General features: G+C 36.8%; 1 pseudogene; it reads right to left on the bottom strand.

The window, feature by feature from the left end:
* Positions 1-357: 357 nt before the first annotated feature.
* LOC131276845 (vomeronasal type-2 receptor 116-like) lies at positions 358-20,143 on the bottom strand (annotated as a pseudogene).
* Between the last annotated feature and the right edge of the window lie 868 nt (positions 20,144-21,011).

Genomic DNA, 21,011 nt, shown 5'->3' with positions numbered 1-21,011 from the left:
ATTATGATTACTATAAAGAGATGAAAAGGGAAATGTTGATAGTGTTTACCAGGTATATTAGAAAAAACAGAAGTGCAAAATAAAATGGGAGAATATGTGTAAATTTGGTAATTACACACACAATGAAGGCAGAATATCCATTTTCATCTCTGTATTTGAGGAACCAAATTATGTAGTTTAGATTAAAAGTAATTTAGAAGGCTGAGAGATGTGTTTCTGAACACTGACAAACTGTATGAAATTCATGTGATAACTGAAGGAAAATTACATTATATTTCTATCTAATAACTGAAAGCAAGCATTTGGTAGATTTTTATCAGGCCCTCTATTTGTTATAGGAAAAATATGAGTTAAAAATTAAGAAGACTTATTACCCCTAGAATGTGTTTGATACCTTAAATCCTGGTGAGTGTTCCTATCTGGCTTTAAAAAAATAATATAGCACTTTGGGGCAAAGATGCAGCCTAGTAATCCAGCACTGGAAGCCAAGATGGAGAAGATCTCCACAGCTGCCATGACCTTCCCCTTGGTGCTGTGGTAGACAGGGAGGAAAGTGACCCAAACACTGCAGAACACCAACATGCTGAAGGTCAAGAACTTGGCTTCATTAAAGGTGTCAGGAAGGTTCCTGGCCATGAAAGCTACAGTGAAGCTCCCGAGAGCCAAGCAGCCCAGGTATCCCAGGACACAGTAGAAGGCAGTGGGTGAGCCCTTATTGCACTCAATGATGATATAACCAGGCTCAGAGTGTGCATCTTTATCAACAAATGGGGGAGAGGTTCCCAGCCAGATGCCACAGAGTGCCATCTGGATCAGGGAGCAAATGGGAATAACAAAGTTAGGTGCTCCTGACACCAAATACTGCCTCGTCCTTCTCCTGGGAGCAGTGAGCTTGAATGCCAGAACCACAGTGATTGTTTTGGCCAAGATAGTAGACACAGCCACAGTAAACACGATTCCAAATGTGATTTGTTGGAGGATGCAGGTGGCTGTGTTAGGGCGACTGATGAAGAGTAAGGAGCAGAGGAAGCACAGGATGAGGGAAATGAGCAGGATGTAGCTGAGGATCCTGTTATTGGCCTTGACTATTGGAGTGTCTCTGTGCTTCACAAAGACCCCAAGAATAACAGCGGTGAGGAAAGAGAAGCAAAGAGCTGTGCAGACCAGAGCCATCCCCAAAGGGTCTCCAAAAGCCAGGAAGGTTACAGCTTTTTGAAGGCAGTGATTTCTCTCACTATTTGCATACTGATGATCTGCACACTTCACACACTCGTCCATATCTGGTGAGAAAAGCAATGTGTCATCAGCTCAGGTTCAGTAATTTTAACTTATTTACAAGACCCCAAAAGAAACACATTGGGTAGTTTTAGCCATTGTTTCTCTGTGTGCATTGACTTCATATAACTGTGTGCTATAATCTCTATATTTTTCTTCTGTTACGCAGCCCATCTGAAGCACCTTTCCTAAATTCAAATAATTACATCTCCTACATCTTCAAAAATGCTAACTTGTTGACATGTAAACTAGATTCCTTCTGCTTGGGTACTTTGACCCAATACTATTTTTGTGAGATTCTTCTATGTCACAGTATGCAAATACAGTTTCTTTTTACAAACACATCTAGTCTGCTAAACATTCATTTTCTCTTCACTCTGCACCCATTACCTAGTAAACTCTACTAAACTTTTGACTCTGGAGATTTGATATTTCTAGAATTCTATTGCAAGTAATATAGTACAATCTCTTTGTTTTTGTAACTTCCATATTTCAAGTGTGTAATATTTACAAGTTTCTTTCAAGTAACACCATATCTCAGAAATTCATTTTTTCCTTGTGGCCGAATAATATTCTCTGATGTGCAAGTTCCATATTTTATCAATTTAGCTATGATGGACACTTGGATTATTTCCACATGTTGGTGTTATGAATAATGCTGCTACACACATTGTACACAATTACTATTCTGAGAACCTCTTTTCACTTTTAATGTAAACCTAGAAGTGCATTACCAGATCATATGGTGATTGCATCATTAAATTTTTGAGGATGTGCTGTAATGCATTCCACAGGGACTGAACTACACTACATTCTCATGAATGGGTGTCTAGAGTTCCAATTTCTATGACTCCTCTCCACCACTTGTTATTTTATATTTCTAAAATATAGTGGTCTTTTTAAAATTGTATAAACTACTCACTTATATTGCTGGATAGATTTCAATATAATAATACATCATATTTTATTTACACATTTTACTGCTGATAGAAGTTTAAATGCTTATGGGTTTTAGTTATTACCAATAATGCTGTTCTGAGCATCTTTGTACATCTAGTACAAATATCATGCTCCATTACTGGGTAATAGACTATATAAACATCTTTGTAAATAATGCCATCCTGTTTTATAAATGGTTACACCAGTTTAAACTCCAACAAACAATATTCATTCCAGGTGTACCTTTTTCTGTCAGAACCTTAACATGGAAGTTGTTTAATTTTTGCTATTATGAGGAATGTTTTTAGCTTTTTTTTTTTAAAGTATTTCTTTTTTTTTTTTAAAGATTTATTTATTTATTTATTTCCCCCCCTCCCCCGGTTGTCTGTTCTCTGTGTTTCTGTGTCTATTTGCTGCGTCTCATTTCTTTGTCCGTTTCTGTTGTCCTTAAGTGGCACTGGAAGTGTGGGCGGCACCATTCCTGGGCAGGCTGCACTTTCTTTCGTGCTGGGCAGCTCTCCTTATGGGCGCACTCCTTGCGCATGGGGCTCCCCTACACGGGAGACACCCCTGCATGGCACGGTACTCCTTGCGCGCATCAGCACTGCACATGGGCCAGCTCCACACAGGTCAAGGAAGCCTGGGGTTTGAACCATGGACCTCCCATGTGGTAGACAGGTGCCCTAACCACTGGGCCAAGGCCTTTTCCTGTTTTTAGTTTTTTTCACCATGATTTTTGTTTGGAATTTCTTGGTGCCTAGTTAATCTGAACACTAGCTCATCTGTGCATTGCACATTTCAAAATGTTTTTCTGAGAAGAGCCTGTGCACAAGTCAGGCCATTTTTATTACTGTATTTTGTGTCTGTCTTCTGCATTTGTAAAAGCATTCTATATATGTCAGATATGATTTCTCACTGGCTAGATTTATTTTACATATTTTATCCTACTTTGGTTGTTCCCTTCTATTTCTAATTTGGTCTTATTTTTGTTGTTTAATTTTAAATAATGAATGAGTGCTGATTTTTATTAAATGTTTTCCTGAACTTTTTGAAATGATTGTTTCTACATTTCTGGGGGTTCATTTACTGAATTATTTTGCATAAAACAAACTTCATTACAATAACTTCTTTATGTAATATAGCTGGATTTGGATTGCAGCTTTTCTTTTTAGCAAATAGAAGTTTAGTCTCAAGAAAAAAAGTGATCTGTAAATTTGGTTTCTTGCAAAAATTTTATCAGAATTTGGTACCAATGTTAAACTCTTCTCATAAAATTAAATGTGAAGTCTTTTTCACATTTTCCTAGTATCTGGAAAAGTTTGAGTAGATAAGTATTCTTTTTTCCTTGACAGTTTGTTTGGATTTCTCAGGAAAGTCATAGACTTATAAAAACTTTTTGAGAAGATATCTCATTTTAAACTATGGTTTAATATCCTAACAAGATATGAATCTTTTCAGATTTTCCTTTATTACTGGGACGTATATGGTAATATTTATTTTTTTTGGAATTTGGGAATTTCATTTCAATTTTCACATAAACTTGAATGAATTTATTTATACTATCCATTTCTGATTTTAAAAATTCTGTACATATTTTCCAATTTTAAATCATTTATTATGTAATATTTCTTAATTCATTATTCTACTAATTTATCAGTTTTGACTTTTATTAGACAGCTTTGAGTTTTTATCCTTTCATATTTGTCTTTCATTACATTTTATTTTCATAATTATTATATTCTTTTATTTTATATTTATTCTACTGTTCTTATTTTAATTTGTGATACTTATAACTTCAGATTTTTACATTAAAATATATATACTAATAGTACACACACACATATATAAAATTTAGGATGATATATTATATTCAGAGGATATCTTTAGCTGCATTACCTGAAACTTGAAATGTGGAAATTCCAGTTTTATACATTTTATAAATCTTATTGTGCTATTTACTTTAAACCATGGTTTATTCGTGTAATTCTTTACTTTAATTTTTATTTTTATCTTAAAATATCTTTTTAAGGTACATATATCTCAAAAAAATGGTACATTAAAAAATATAAAAGGCTCCCACATATCCAACACCTCCCCCAATACTCCCACAACAGCATAATTTTTCATCATTGTGGCATATTCATTGTATTTGGTGAGTGCATTTTGGAGCACTGCTGCACTGCATGGATTAAAGTTTACATTGTAGTTTACACTCTCCCCCAGTCCATTTAGTTGGTTATGGCAGGATATATAATGTCAAGCATATGCCCCTCTAATATCATTATGGACTACTCCAAGTCCTGAAAATGTCACCACTTCTTATCTCTTCTCCCCCTTCCCTGTCCTCAGGAACTACCATGGCCACTGTCCCCAGATCAATGCTACAGTTTCCTCCATTACTAGATGCAATACTTCTATAGCAGAATACTAGTAAATTCACTCTAATCCATATTTTATTGCTCCAACCTGAGGACCCTGGGTTGGTGATGTCCTCTCTGCTGCTATCTTGAGATGGGGTTTAGATCCCACATGGTTGATGGATGTAATTCTCCTGCTTGGAGTTGGAGGCACTCTCAGTTCCCTGGTACAGTTGTTGACCATCTTCACCTCCCTGTTAGCTGACATATGCAAGTCCAGCAAACCAGAGAGTAGGCACTGCTACTCTGCTGAGGCTCAGAGCCCAGCATGTACATAACCAGTCCAGAGATTAAAGTCCTCTGGATAAACACCAAATCTAGGCCAACTATAGGTTCAGTAAAAGTGAACAGAAGAGGCATGTGTAGAAAGTTCATATCTGAGTACAACTCCTTCATACACAGGAACACAAATTCCAAAGTACGGTCCACTGATAAGGCGCTGGACTCCAGAGCCAATTTCCATGATCATAGAACCTGTGTTCTCTGTAGTTCTCAGGAGCACCTGTAACTGGGATTGTATCTGCTTGTGCTGTCTCTGGGATCCTAATGATGTGGGTATTAAGATGACACATCTGATGACCTCCTGACACTTTTTTATTTTATTTATTTATTTTTTATTTTTTTGTTTGTATTTTTCTAAAGACAAAAGTTTTACTTTAAGTCATAAGTAGTGAGCTTTCAAGATACAAGGGATGTTCGCCTCAACTCAAGAAGGACGAGAAGAGCCTTCTCTGCTCTGGGGTGAATGCCAGGAAAAGGGTGGAGGGTGAGGAGAGTGGAGAACACCAGCTGAGCAGCCTCAAGGCTCCATGTGTGCACAGCTCTTGGAAGTTCTGGGGAATCACAGGCTCTGGGTAAGAGCGGCTTCCTTCAGTGATGGGTTTGTCTTTTTTACACACTCTTTTTCTGGATTCCTGCCAATAATCCTCAACAAGCCTGACTCAGTTCACTGCTCTCAGGATAGTGTAGGAAAGAGGGTCCTGAGGCCAGAATTGGAACCTTCTCTGTTACTCCAAAGAGCAGTGTGTCTGACTCCCAGTTTCATACCCCATGAAATTAAACGTCAGCCTGCAAGACTGCTAAGGACCCTCCCCCTTTTTTTTATTGTTCTCTACCTTTTCCCTTTATTTTTTTAATTTTTTTATTCTTTTTTTAAAATATTACATTCAAAAAATATGAGGTCCCATTCAACCTCACCATCCCCACCCCACCACTACCCCCACAGCAACACAGTCTCCCATCATCATTCCTGATACTTTTTAAAAGACTCTTAGCCATATATACTCATTTGTCTTTGCCATTCCCCCTTTATTCAAGGCATTTTTCTAGTTGCATCACCAGTTAGTGATTGGTGGTAATCCATCTGTGCCACAGAGGCTCATCCCCGGTAGTCTTGTCCCCTGGTGGGGGGAAGGTAATGAATTTACATGCTGAGTTTTGCTTAGATAGTGGCCACATGTGAACAATTTGGAGGCTCTCAGGAGGTAAATCTTGGGCACCTTGCATCTCTAGGACTAGTTCAAATTTCAGGCACACAGGCCCATAAGAATTGTCATCAGTTCTTTGTCCACAAGCCTCTCCTGTTACTTTTACCAGAACTGTAGTTGGTGTTGGAATTTAAGGTACAGCCAGGGGACCTGAATCTCTGGACTGATCATGTGATAGCCGTGCCCTGAGCCACAATAGACTTGCAACTCCTACACTCTGGTTTATTGGACTTATCCCACTCAGCTACCCAGGAGGTGAAGAAGGTCAACCACCACACCAGGGAGCCAAGAGTGCCTATGACTGAAAGCAGGAAAATTGCATTCAGCATCAAAATGGGAAATCTAAGCCTCCTCTTGATATAGATGTTGAGTGGACACAACCATTCTAAGGTCCACAAGATGGAGGAATAGAGTATGATTTAGACTGGACTTACTGATAATCTATTCATGAAATATTGTGATTAGTAATCAACAACATATGGCACTGGTGTGGAGAAAGTGTCATGGTGGCTGGGGGGTAGGGAGTGGGAGGAAGAGATATGATGTGGGGGCATTTTCAGGGTTGGAGTTGTCCTGGATGTTGCTGCAGGGACAGTTACCAGACATTATATGTCCTCCCATGGCCCCCTGGGTGGGCAGTGGGAGAGTGTGGGCTATGGTGTGGACCATTGACCATGAGGTGCAGTGGTGCTCAGAGATGTATTCACCAAATGCAATGACTGTCTCACGATGATGGAGGAGGTTGTTGTTATGGGGGGAGGAGTGGGGTAAGGAGGGTGGGGGTTATGGGGACCTCATATTTTTTTAATGTAATATTAAAAAATAAAGACAAAAATGTAACTTTTTATTATTTATATATCCTTAAAAAAGACAATTTATTAAAAAAGAAAGAAGAATGAAAATATAAAATTATACCACAACCACCACACCATGGAGCCTAGAGTGATTACAACTGAAAATGGGAGGATTGCATCCAGCATCCATGTGGAATCTGAGCCTCCTCTTGACATAGAGGTACAATGGACACAACCATTCCAATGTCCACATAGAAGAGGTGGTATTGGATTGGGAAAAGTGGACATGGTGGACGATGGGTATGGGGAAAGGCAGGAAGAGATGAGAGGTGGAGGCGTCTTTGGGACATGGAGCTGCCCTGGATGGTGCTTCAGAGGTAATCACCGGACATTGTAAATCCTCACAGGGCCCACTGGATGGAATGGAGGAGAGTATGGGCCATGATGTGAACCATTGTCTATGAGGTGCAGAGGTGCACAAAGATGTACTTACCAAATCCAATGGATGTGTCATGATGATGGGAACGAGTGTTGTTGGAGGGGGGAGAGGGGGGGTGGGGGGGTGGGGTTGAATGGGACCTCACATATATATTTTTAATGTAATATTATTACAAAGTCAATAAAAAAAATTAAAAAAAAATTATACCACATCAAGTGTTAAAAAATTGCTGTGTTGATTTTTCTTAGGATGTCATTGAGTTTGTCAATAAGTTTGGGTAGTATAGACATCTTAATAATGTGTCCGAGCATGTAGGGTATCTTGGAGAATGATCCATGTGCACTTAAGAATAATATAAATCCTGCTGTATTTGGGTGTAATGCTCTGTATACATCTATTAGGTCCAGGTCCTTTAATATATTGTTCAAGGTCTTTGTTTCTTTACTGATTCTCTGTTGAGTTATTCTGTCCAAGGTGATAGTGGTATATTAAAACCCTGACTATAATTGTAGAGACATCCATTCTTTCACTTAGGGTTTCCAGTGTTTGTTTCATATATATGAAGGTGCTCTAATTATGGGCATAAATGTTTATGATAGTTATTTCTTCTTGAAAGTTTATCCCTTTCACTAGTATGTAGTGTCCTTGTTTGTCTTTCATGATAGTTTTGCATTAAAATCTATCTTGTCCGATGTTAATATGGCCCATTTTTGGTTATTGTTTACCTGTAAGATTGTTTTCCAGCCTTTCACTTTTAATGTCCTCGAATCCCTGGGTCTAAGATGTGTTTCTTGTAGACAGCTTATAGATATGTCTTATTTCCTTACACATTTTTCCAATCTGTGTCTCTTAACTGATGAGTTTAATCCCTTGACATTCATTGTTATAACTTTCAGGGAATTACTTTTATTAGACATATTTTCTTTGCATTTGTCTTTGTGATATGTTTGGGTTCTTTTTTTCCCTCTCTTTTTCTCTTCTTAGTTGTTCTAACAGTCTCCTTCAACTCTATCTCTCATGTGTTTTTTTTTCTATCTTCATTGAGAATTCCTTTTGTTATCTCTTGAAGGACAGTCTTCTTGTTGGCATACTCTCTTAGTTTCTGTTTATCTGTGAATATTTTGACTCTCCATCATTTTTGAAAGCTAGCTTGGTGAATAGAGTATTCTTGGTTGGAAATTTTTTCCTTTTACTGCCTTGTGGATGACATATGACTCCCTTCTTGCCTCCATGTTTTCAGATGAAAAATCAGCACTTAATCATATGGAGCCTCCCTTGTATGTGATGGTTCTTTTTCTGTCACTGTTTTCAGTATTTTCTCTTTGTCTTGAGTATTGGATAATTTGACAAGATTATGTCTTGGTGTGGGCATTTGGGGATTAAAGTTGTTTGGGGTATGTTGTGCTTCCTGGACATGTTTATCCATCTCCCTCAATAGGTTTGTGATGCTTTTAGCCATTTTTTCCTCCTACACCCCTTCTGTCCCCTTTCCATTCTCTTCTCATCTGGGATGCATGTTTGAGTATATTGCATTGTAATTTAGGTCCCTATGTCCCCGCTGTATTTTTTTCCCTCTTTTTACCAATAATTCTACTATTTGTTTGATTTCAGATGTACTGTCTTCCTCATCACTAATTCTTTCCTCTGCCTCTTCAAAACTGCTGTTGTTTGCTGATCGTGTATTTTTGATTTCTTGGATGGTACTGTTTATCACCATCATATCTGTTATCTTTTTTACATATGTTTAAAATGGGTTCTCTATGATCCCCAAGTGTTTTCTTAACATCCTTAATCTCTTCCTTCTCTTCATTAAATTGATCCATGTTATAATGTTTTGAGAGTTTAATTGGTTGTTCAATGTTCTGATTCTCTTCCTGGTTTTTAGCTTGTTCATTGGATTTGTTCATGTTTTCCTGATTTTAGGTATGGTTTGCAGACACCTGCTGCATTGTAAATTACCAGACTGCCCCCTCAGGGAGGATTCTGTTTCCACTTATCCAGGTTTTTACAAGAGAGATGACAAAGGTGCATTCAATCAGACACCATCTTGCCCCACTTCCTCAATAGTGTATTTCTTAATCTCCATATGTTTGGGAAATGAATTTTTGGTTAGACTATTCCTTTATATGTGCACATGGAACATTTATTCAAACTTACCATATAAAAATGTGTACATGAACCTTTTTTCCACATTGACTAAATTCCATGTTATTTCATCAGTTCAACAGGTCTCAAATAACTGAAATAATAGTAAACATTTCAGGAAATTCAACTACATATTAATTATCAAAAAAAAACTTAGAAATTTCCAACCATAGAAGTGATTCTAGAATTTAATATATGAATATATATAATTTAAACGTGTTAATTATATTATGTAAAGAATATTTAGCTCTTTTCTACATCATGTCTCAAACCACATACCGAATATTCTGTGAGATCCTGTCACATAGAAACTGTGTTTTGGTACTCTGAAATTCTGAAAATTATGTGCAGTGATTATTTCCTTTATTTTATTTTATTTTATTTTATATATAATAATTTGGCCAAGATTTTATCACATCCTCCACTCTTCTTACATAATACTAATGTGACTGCCTCTGTGAGGAATTCCATCAAACCTTCCTCCCAAGGAAAGTACTGGTCCCTAGGACCCTGTTCAAATATTTATAGCATATTTGAAACATGGACAAAAATAGTCTATGTTTACCTTCCCATTTACCTGTGAACTAGAGGAGAGCAGAAACAGAAATTCCTCATTAAGACTTTGTTACTTCATCCTCATGTTGGACGCAATAGAACTAAACATTCCCTAAATCATTTCCAAACTTTCTGAACATCTGCTCTGTGTCATGAACAGTTTTAGACACAGAAATGGAGTAAGGTTAAAACACATTACTTAATTATAATCTAAACATTCTTTCAATCAAGATGGAAAGCAGATACTTGTAATCACATGTGTTAAATTCCAAGAGAGGCATGAAAGGTATATTAATTTGGTGCGGTCAACAAAGGTCTTTCCAGAAACTATTTGGCCTTCAGTGTGTCTCAACAATGACTCAAGTAAATTACTTAAGGGCATAGAAAGGGTGTTATATCAAAGGGAAATATTTTTATTATTAAAACAAAATTACTAAACAAAGGAAAGAAGAAATTTGTTTCTGTAGTTTTCCTCCAGATTCTTTCCACTACCTTGTGTGGTCAGGGGATATAAAGGAGAGGTGGGGACCTTTTTGAGGGCAAAACTTACCTGTGTCATTGGAAATCTCATTCTCTGAGCAGGGGGTGCAAAGAAAGCAACATGCTGCTTTTCCTTCTTGAAAAGTCTTCCTGAATCCAGGCAAACACTTCTTACTACATACAGAGTGGGGAGTCTGGGAAGAAAACCAGATACATGTTATTAACAGCTGTGTATTTACTTCTCCAACCTTTAGATGGTTTGGGGTATTGGGTATCAACAATTTTAAATTTTAAGTGCCTAAATCAAATTTATTGATAAGATGTCAGGTTTATTTTATGATATGAAATAAAATAATTTAGAAATGTATCTTTAAATAAATGTTTTCTTTTCCCATCCTGTGGACAGTATGTGAGAAAAATTTTCTTGTGTAAAGGTAAGTGGTTAAACTAATAATGTGAACACTTACTTAGCAGGAAGGAGGAAGACAACTGCTGTGGAGGTTAGGTCAATGTGTTAACACAGCCAGTGTTTGATCAAGTAAACATTGGGCTAATTGTAATAAAGGACACTTATCGACTTTAGTCATCAGTGAATTGACTGCATAGATGACTGATTACATGTACAATCAACCAGGGAGATTGGTGTCAGCAATGGATAAGGTTTTATCCGATCAATTCAGTGCCTTAAAATAAAAAGTGATTTCAGCATTTGGAGAGAAATTCCCTGTTCTTTGAATAGCCAATATCTCCTGTAAACTCCACCAAGGACTTTCATGGGACCTTCACCGGAATGCCTGTTTGCAGACTGCCTGCAGAATCTGGACATGTTCATCCCTTGGTCCCATGAGAGAACTATATTAACTCATTTACTATTTACAGATATCTCATGTTGATTATCTTTCTTTAGAGAACCTGCACTAATAAAATATCCATTGCAAGATTTTGTTACTTTTGTGTAATATTAAGTATTGTAATTGTGGCCTACCTACCTCGGAAAATCCTGTGGCCCATTCTATCATCTCCTCAGAAAGAGACAATTGTTGATCACGTGGCATATCTGAGTTAAAATGTCCTACTTTAACTTTATGTCCAAAACCTTCTGGAAAATTCCAAAAGTTGAGAATGTCATACCTAGCTTCAAATTTCCTTTCCTTATCCAAATTCACTGGATCACCAGCAGAATTGTTAAATTGGATGTTCTTCCGAAATGGATGTAGCTATAAGAGACACACCTGTGAGCAATTGTGCCCACTGAATAAGACAGATCACCAAGGTGGTAACATCTCTGATCCTCTGTCATCCCTGCTTCCTAAGGCAACTTTATCAGTAACATTCAATTAAGTAAAAAAAAAAAAAAATAAGAAACCGTAAGGTGGACTAAAATGTTATAGCATTTACAAAATATTTTCAGTAGAAAATTCCAAATACAATGAAATCAAAACAATCTGTGAGAGTGTGATATGAACAAACCTTAATAGAAGAATCAAATCTCAGCACCCTCAATTACTAACTGAATTCTCCCCAAGTAAGTTCAGCAATACCTGAAGAGGTTGCAGAATTAAATGATATGATTGATGTGCAGTATCTTACAGAGTGCCTAAAACTAATTCGAAAACAAGTTTGTTCCTGTTGTCATGCAAATGTTTAATGGAAGAGGTCTAGGTATTTTATATTAAAAATATTAGCAGGGCAGAATGTTGAGGGCCTTAGTAACATGAAACATTGGCATTGATTAATAACTCCTTCCATATCTGCTATCAGCACCTTCCTGTTCATGACCATTTCTACCTAGGTCTAGGTTTACCTCTTAGACAGTGAACAAGTAAACAATCTCTTGCTCTTTTGGAGAGACAACCCTAAACTTCTTGACTTGAGCATATGTTCCACACCAAGAAAGTCATGATTATGGCATGTTCTGAAATACACATATTGTTCAATGGAAGAGGTATTACCTGCCAGGGGTAAACACCCAGTCCATCTCCATTTTCCACTGACTGCATTTCTAATCGTTGAAAAAGCATTTCATGAAGGCTCTGAGCTACAGCATACACCACATTATACACATTATAACTTCCTACTTTCATGTCCTTGTCAAACAGCGACCAAGGCAGCAACTCCAAGGAGGCATTGGGAGGACAATTCTCCAGAGTGTTACAATCAGATTCAGAAACCAAGCAATCAAAAGAGACGTACCACAATTTCCTGAGGTAAAAGTCTTCTGGGTATTTTGAAGGTTTAACTGTCTGCATGAAAGTTTTAAAATCAGGCAGTTCACCAATATTCTGTGAAAAAATGAGGGCCCCATGGAATGAATCTAGTAAAAAGTCTCTCTCGCTGGTGGTAAAATCCCATTGTGAGGCTGTGATCCAAACTTTCCCTATTACTAAGAAATTCCATCTCCAAAAGCTCAGTCCCATTAGTGAGTCAGAGTCACCATAAATGAGAGTCACATTTACTGTTGATTTTCTGATCCGTAAATGATATTGCCAGTCTTTTGAGTAATATGACCTCTCAGTGACAGGAATCATTTCCAGAAAGCCTGCACAGACTCCCTTTTTGTCCATCTCTTCTCTCAAGTCCCATAGGAACTTCACACCTCTCTTATCTTCTGAGATGACCAGTCCCACCCAGTTCCAACTAAAATGAAGCATCAGTGAGACCATGCCAAGAGCCAGAGATGTGTCCTTGGGGGTAATCTGATAGAGAGATGAAAACTGTCCATCATCACTCAGTTGTGGGTCATAAAGGCCATAAGCAAGCTAAAGGAGAAGGATTAAATAGCTAGTATGAGAAAGAGAATTAGTCAGAAGCACAAACTCAGCCCAGATGAAAATTAAACAATGTTTTAAAGAGGAAGAAGGGAAGACTTGCTCTTTTTATATTCTAATCATCTCCCAATCCCTGAGAGAATAATGGAAATTAATTGATCAGTTTCAAGGGTCTAGGAAACTCCTTTGTCTCTTACTCACCTGACCTCACTTATGTTCTGGGAAAGGATATGTGAACATCCCACCATGTCTCTGTATACTAGCTGTACCCTTTGAGAAATGTGTAAACACAATTCCCTCTTTTGACCTTTTCTTTTAAGGTCACTGAAAATAGCAAAGGAAACATTAATTCATCTTCCCTCTAATGAGGTTCACCTGTGGAATTTTGTAGAGTTCCAGCAGTGTCCCAATCTGGGTAGAAACTGCCCACGTTGTTCCCGTAAGGGCTGCTATAGACTTGGTCTCTTTCCTGCAGGTGTAATTAGGGAGGTCCTTGTCCAGTCCTGATTGCCAAATAATGGGATTCTCCAATGTTGTCTGTTCACTGTGTAGTGAATTGTACAGATCAAATCCCAAAGTAATGTTGGGTAAAAGATGGGGGTTCCTGTTGATCTCTTCAATTGCAAAAATCAAGGCCAGAACATACTGGTAGTTCTTGGTCTCAAACCTGTGTGGAAGGCAGAAGACTGAAATCATGATTATCTTCAAATTCAATTAAATGCCCAAATTCAGGTTGAAAGCACAAGTAGTCTCATTCTCGATGAGTTCTTCTGAAGCCTTAGAAATTTATCTAATTCAAAAAGAGCAAAAATGTATTTGATTGCTATGATTGAATTCTGCTTCCTTGGAGGAAGATGATACTGTTTACAAAGGAAAGTGTAATGAGTGATGAAATTCATATAGAATTTTTAATTTATTCTTTATATCAGGAAATAAAAATGATTTTTTTCATATTAATACATTATTAAATGGTTTATATAATGACAGTATTATTGTCATGAAGTTGAAGTTACAGTAATTCCAACTGAAGGTTATATCTCTTCAAAAGTTCAGTTCCAGTGCTTAGGTAGAATTGGATGTGAGAGACAGAGGGGCATAACATCTGCATGGTGAGAAGTGTCCACAAAAAGAATGACAATGAATTCACTGAAGGCTCTACCCCATCAAATTTTGGATCTGCCATCTTCCAACATCAACAAACTGAGAAGAATATCAGAGCACAGTATAGGAAGAATCATGCAAGGCAGGAATATTTGAGAGAAGAAAAATAATGAAGTGTGAGTTTTTGCCTAACTATACCTAATAGGACTGGAAACAATGTAGTATTGTAAAGGGAAAAGTGTTATGATGTCTAAAAGGTCTCTTAACCATTTCTTTATTAAAATATTACAGAGACAGATAAAGTAGATACAACCCTAGTAATTGGTTCTTCTGAGAGCTACAGAGAACCACAGGTTCTATGGACATGGCAGATGGAGTTCAGTGCCATGTCAGTTGGCCCTACTTTGGAGTTTATGGTTCTGTGTGATGGAGCTGGAATTAGACGTGATCTTTTCCCCAAGCCTCTCCTGTTACTTTTAACAGAAATATAGTTGGTGCTGGAGTTCAATATATACACAGGGGACTTCAATCTCTAGACTGACTATATGATAGCCAGGCCCTGAACCTCAACGGACTTCAGCTCCTACACTCTGGTTTATTGGACTTATCCCACTCAGCTAACATGGAATTGAAGAAAGTCAACCACCACACCATTGAGCCAAGAGTGCCTTCAACTGAAAGCAGGAAGATTGCATCCAGCATCCATGTGGAATCTAAGCCCTTTCTTGATATAGATGTGGAGTGGATACAAAGATTCCAAGGTCCACAGTTTGGAGGAATAGAATATGGATTAGAATGGACTTACTGATATTCCATTCATGAACCATTGTGATTACTAATCGAAGAAAATGTGGCATTGGTGTGGAGAAAGTGACCATGGTGGCTGCTGGGTGTGGGGAATGGAACGAAGAGATGAGATGTGGAGACGCTTTTGGGACTTGGAGTTGTCCTGGGTGATGCTGTAGGGACAGTTACTGCACATTGTATGTCCTCCCATGGCCCACTGGGTGGACTGTGGGAGAGTGTGGTCTCTGATGTGGACCATTGACCATGATGTGCAGCAGTGCTCAGAGACAGTCACCAAATGCCGTGAATGTCTCATGATGATGAAGGAGATTGCTGCCATGGGAGGAGGAGTGGGGTAAGGGGTATGGGGGGTATATGGGGACCTCAGGTTTTTTGAATGTAATTTTAAAGAAATAAAGACAAAAAATATTACAGTCCTATTAACATTAATATTAATCCAAGATCTTCAGTTCTATTCCCTTCATATGACTCTTATTCTTTTCATCTTTATTGTTGATTTGTGCAGTTTCACTTCCTTAATCAATAAGTCATTTCTGGGCACAAATGAAATTCTTTACATTTTTATTACCCAGCAAAAGAATTTCCAAGAAGAATGAAAATCTGCTTTCATTTCAAAAGTCCTTTTTTACAGACTTGATTAACACAGTAATAGGTATTCCATACTGTACATTTCACCATTAGACACAGGTTTCCAAATGTGCTCAAAAAAAACAAACTTGGTAAACTTTTTTCAAATATAATTTATATTTAATAGATATATTTTATCATTTGGGAGAGAAAGGTTGAAATTTCTCACTATGATGCCTGATTTTATATCTTGTTTCTCTTTATTGTTTATTTATTTGAGGCTACTATATCTTTATGTATTTATAATAATTGCTTTTCCTTTGTGCAGATTTGAACATTTTATTATTATGAATGCACCATTCGATTCCTAAGGATGCATTTTTTCCTCACCCATCTATAAATATACTTACCTATGGTTAATTATGGCTCTTATCTTTAGTAATCTTTGGTATCTTTGTAACTAATTGCATACTTTGGTTTTCAAGTTTTCATTTATTTCTTTAAATGTGTCCTGTAATCACGTTTTACAAGGAAGTAGGATAATAAAATCTCCTATGGAAAACATTGAATTACCCTGAAGGAAACTCTTCTAATACATAGGGAAAAAAACAACATGCAGAAAATAATATGAAACAATCTTTTAAAAAAAGACTATTAGCAAATTAGATAATTTCCTATCAGTCTTCACTTTTCTGCAATGATTAAAATGTATGCACTCATAGAAGTTGATAAAGCATTAAAGAAAATTGAGCATGTAACTGAATATATTTGTTAGGAGAAGAGTATTTTAATATGAATAAACACACACACAAAAAAACACTCAAAATCAGAAATTAGACTCTGCTTATATGGATAGATATTGAGTAAAAATTGGAGGTGGCTGAGGGTGAGGTAATGAAGGATCACCCCCATTCAGGGGCTGATCTGCACAGGCAGATACTCTCCCCATTCCAGATCTGAATGAGCCAAAACCATTAGCCAAGTTTGCTGATGCAGAGTGTCATATGCCTCATGTATCATGGGATGTAATTTGCTCGATTAATCCCTGAACAATAAGAATTTCCTTTAAAATCAAGGTAAGGATAAGGCCTGTTAATTTCAAGATTGCTTTGTACCTTACTGGAATTGCTAGCGATTAAATAACAGGCAAATAAGAATGGAAAGAAAGGAGCAAACCACAATCTTTTCATGGTAGTAAGATGGGTCAATGGGAAACCCAAGAGGAAATGTGAAAATTGTTTGTAATTGATAAGGAAGTAGTCAACCGAATATATACAACTGTTAATGGCATTTAAATATAATATCAATAATTTATTAAAGCTTTATGGGAAATAGATATGATAGCAATAAATTAATAATAAATTCTTTAATATTATTAATGGTATAATATTGGGCAATTTCATTTATGCATTTTAATATAATAACAATTAACATAATCATGATTGATTATTATTAAGAAATTTATTAACAATAAATTCACAGTAAATTTACCCATAAATCAATTCCTCTGTTACCAATGAACAGTATCATAAAGATCTATTGAGGAATGTAAAAGCATCAAAAAACAGGGAACTGGGTTTAATTCTATGGTTGAGCACCTGCTTCCCATGTATGAGGTCTCATGTTCAATCCCTGGCACCTCCTAAAAAAATGTCACAACTATGTCAATGGTCTGCAAACAAACATGCTATAAAAGTTTAGTAGTATTATGATGGAATTAATGAAAATAGTCCAGTAATGATTGAAGTGATGAATGCACAAATATGTGATTATACCAAATATCATTGATTGTGCATTTTTGATGAATTGTATGCTCCATGAATATGCATCAATAACATTGTTTGGTTTAAAAAAAGTTAAAACAATTAAACATTACAAGTTACAGGGCCCAGAGGATGAGAAGGAGAAAGGGAATTATTTTTTAGTGGGTGAGGGTTTTCTATTAGAGATGATTAAAACCTTTGGGTAATGGATATTGGTGATGACAGCACAATAAATGTGAATATCATTAATACCACTGTATTGTACACTTAACAGTGCTTAAAATGGAAAATTTGGATGATTTGTATATTAGTATAAACTATTTTAAAAATTCATTGAGATATTTATAAGGTAATGTTAATATGGCTTAAGAGGTTTTCTGGAAGGATGGTAAGTTCAGGAAATTAGTGAAAATAATTGAGAATGCTAAGGGGAGAATATGACAGAAAAACCAATAGTTGCAATTTTTTATTAGGCAAAATATTTTAAATAGAATCGAAGATATGGATATAGCACCAGGACAGAATATAAAATGGAGAAACAATCTGTGTTTAAGTGACTCTTCCATGCATTATCTAGCTGGTCTTGAAAAACAGTACAAGAATAATGACCTGTTTGAATAGTGGTGAAAGTAAATAATTTTGGAATATAGAATTGATGTTATCTAATTCATACTTGAGGCAAAATCTTTCCAAGTCTCAGAGGAAAAATTAAATAGTAAAATTAGCACATCTATTTTTCAAACCATAGACTAGGGAGACCTGACCAAAAAGGCACACAGAATAAAAGAAATTACACCTAAATTTTACTTTAAGTGAAATTTCATGCTCTTTTTTACTTCAACATATGTTATAGAAAAATATTTAAAACAAGCAAGAACAAAATAAAATGAATTTTTAGTGAGCAAGTTCTTGTTAATTCCAATAAGAAAAATATTCTTAAAAGGTGAAAAAGCCTGTACATGAATAGAAAAAATGGTCAAAATCCTGAAAGGCAAATCATCACACCCTCCAAGCTTGTGAGCAGTGAGCACTGTGCCTGCTGAGACTAGTGAATATGACTCCCAGGTGAAAAAATCTTATATATTTGCAAGTGCATATTACTGTCACATCGGGATTTATTTTCAGACAAAAATTAAAAAAAAAAAAAAACAAATCTGTCAAGGTGTATATTTTCCTGAGGTGGTTTGATTGCCCAGCAGAGTGTAAGAAGGGAAGCAGTTAGTGCCTCCTACTCTGTCAGACACAACACCACTCTGTCCCTCGGTATTAAAGTGTTCTTAAAACAAGCTGGGACACATGAGAAAATCTGGCCTTCTACACCAGGAAATTCATGTCAAAATGTCCCGGAATGAAACAAATTGAACTGCACTGAAAAACAGCAATCACCAGCCTCCTTCAGAATTAGGTGTGTACATCAAAGACATTGACAACAATGGGACAAATATGTTTTGAAAATTATGAAGAGGAAATAAGCAGGGAAGCATTGGAGGAGTATTAAAGAATGAAAGATAGGCAGACAAATATCCAGAAACAAAAAGAAAGAAAACTTAGTTGCAAAATTTTTCAAAGGAGAAAAAGGTCTCAAATTCCTAATCTTTCCATCCCCTGTCAAAATTTTGCTCAGCTTCTTGCAAATGATATGTATCTGGCACTTTCAAAAAAGCATTAACCCATTATTTTATTGTGTGAAACTCCTTATTCTCACGTGAGCAGAAACTATTTGCTGGAATCCCCGGAAATTTTTTAATCAATTTTATTGAAACGTGTTCCCTTGAAGTTTCATTTCATCAATTCATTAATTAGACCGTCAGATATAGATCTTGCAGTCACAGAAATCTACAAAGCAAAGTAGTTTAAATGCCCACATGAATGAGAATGAAGCTGGAGTGGAAAATATCTCACAAATCATTCATCTCTTATCCCTAGACTGGCAGGCAGCTGGAGGATGCATGAAGGAACCCTGACAGGTGATGATACAGAGATATTTCAAACAGTAGTCAGATGCCTGTTTTAAGAAGTCTGTCCATGCATGGGGGACACAGGTATCTGGGGCATCTTGGTAAGATTATTAGCATCTATACTCATGGGGAAAGAAAAATGTGCAAACCATTGTTTGGGGAACAGACATATTTTCCTGTAACCACTTAGCAAAGCTCTAACACCAGTGGATTGCATTTCTAAAGAATATCACTTGATCCACTGCTTGTGGTGCAGAAGCAGAGGGAAAGGCAAGGAGGTTGTAGTTTTTTGGAGAGGGTTGTCTCACTTGGATTCCAGCACTGGAAATGAACTAAAAGGAAGAAAAATATAATATTCATTCCCACAGAAAAACTTCCAGTAGAAACAGAAAAAATAAATTACATTCTGGGATGTGAATAATAAGTGGGATGGAGAGGACAGATAACGTGGAGTATGTTGATCAAGCCACCTGCAAATTGCCTAGGCAGTTTTCATTGTAATAATCAAGCAGAAAATGAGTTCAAAAGCACTTACCGTTTCATATAGACTTCCTTGGTGGGTTTTGTGCTCCCATCGTATGTTATAAATGTATAAAGGGGGAAAAAACCTATAATCAGATCTCCTTCCTTAAATACACTGGGTTTCATTCTGATGAAGCAGGCAGGATAAGTCAATCACCATGCTGAGAGGGGAAGATGAAGGAGCAGGAAAATGAAAATAAATGGGTACATCACAGAAATGTCTCCCTGAATCAGAGCCAAAGCTTTAAGTCTGTGCACAGGATTTAGCAGACAGAGCTGAAATGGAATCTGTAGCCTGAAGTATATATATATATATATATATATATATATATATATACACACACATATGGATGTTTGTGCTGGATATTATTATGACCTGGAAAGGGAAATCTAATTCCTGGAATGACGTCTTTTTATTCATCTTTTCCATATCCTCAAAGACAATAGGGGGAACTGGAACATATTTTGCCCTTGGGCTCTGCATCTGAGGTCCTGCACCCAGGTGGAAACCAATGGTTGAAAACATGTTTGGATTATCCTCTTCACCCATAGGTGCTATGATATCATCAAGTCCACGGATAATAAGGCTCCAGGGAAAACTTTCTCTCCAGGCAATTTAGTCTAACCTTTGTCAGTGCAGCAGGTCTAGCCAATGAATTGGTGTTCATTGCATGAGAACAATGATGTGTCATGAAGGACTCATGTTTGTCAAGATTTAGGCAAGAGCATCCTGGAATCATGCACTCCAGAGTCCATAAAGATGGGCAGCCTAAAACATGTAGGTCCCAGAGTAGCCACACAATACACCCGATATGGCAGACATAAGCCTTCATGCCATACAATGGATCACAGCCACCCACAAATCAATGTGTCACTGCCTGGATAAGCAGCAGTCACGCTAAATTCAAATCTTGGAAATCAGTAGCTTAAGGACAATGTTAAAATAAATGTGCATTTGCATTATGAATTCCTAAAATGTGACAACCTTCAGTCC

This window comes from Dasypus novemcinctus, chromosome 30, assembly GCF_030445035.2.
Source record: "Dasypus novemcinctus isolate mDasNov1 chromosome 30, mDasNov1.1.hap2, whole genome shotgun sequence".
Classification (NCBI taxonomy): Eukaryota; Metazoa; Chordata; class Mammalia; order Cingulata; family Dasypodidae; genus Dasypus; species Dasypus novemcinctus.
Note: the sequence above shows the minus strand (reverse complement) of the source record. Positions and strands in the feature narration are given on the sequence as shown.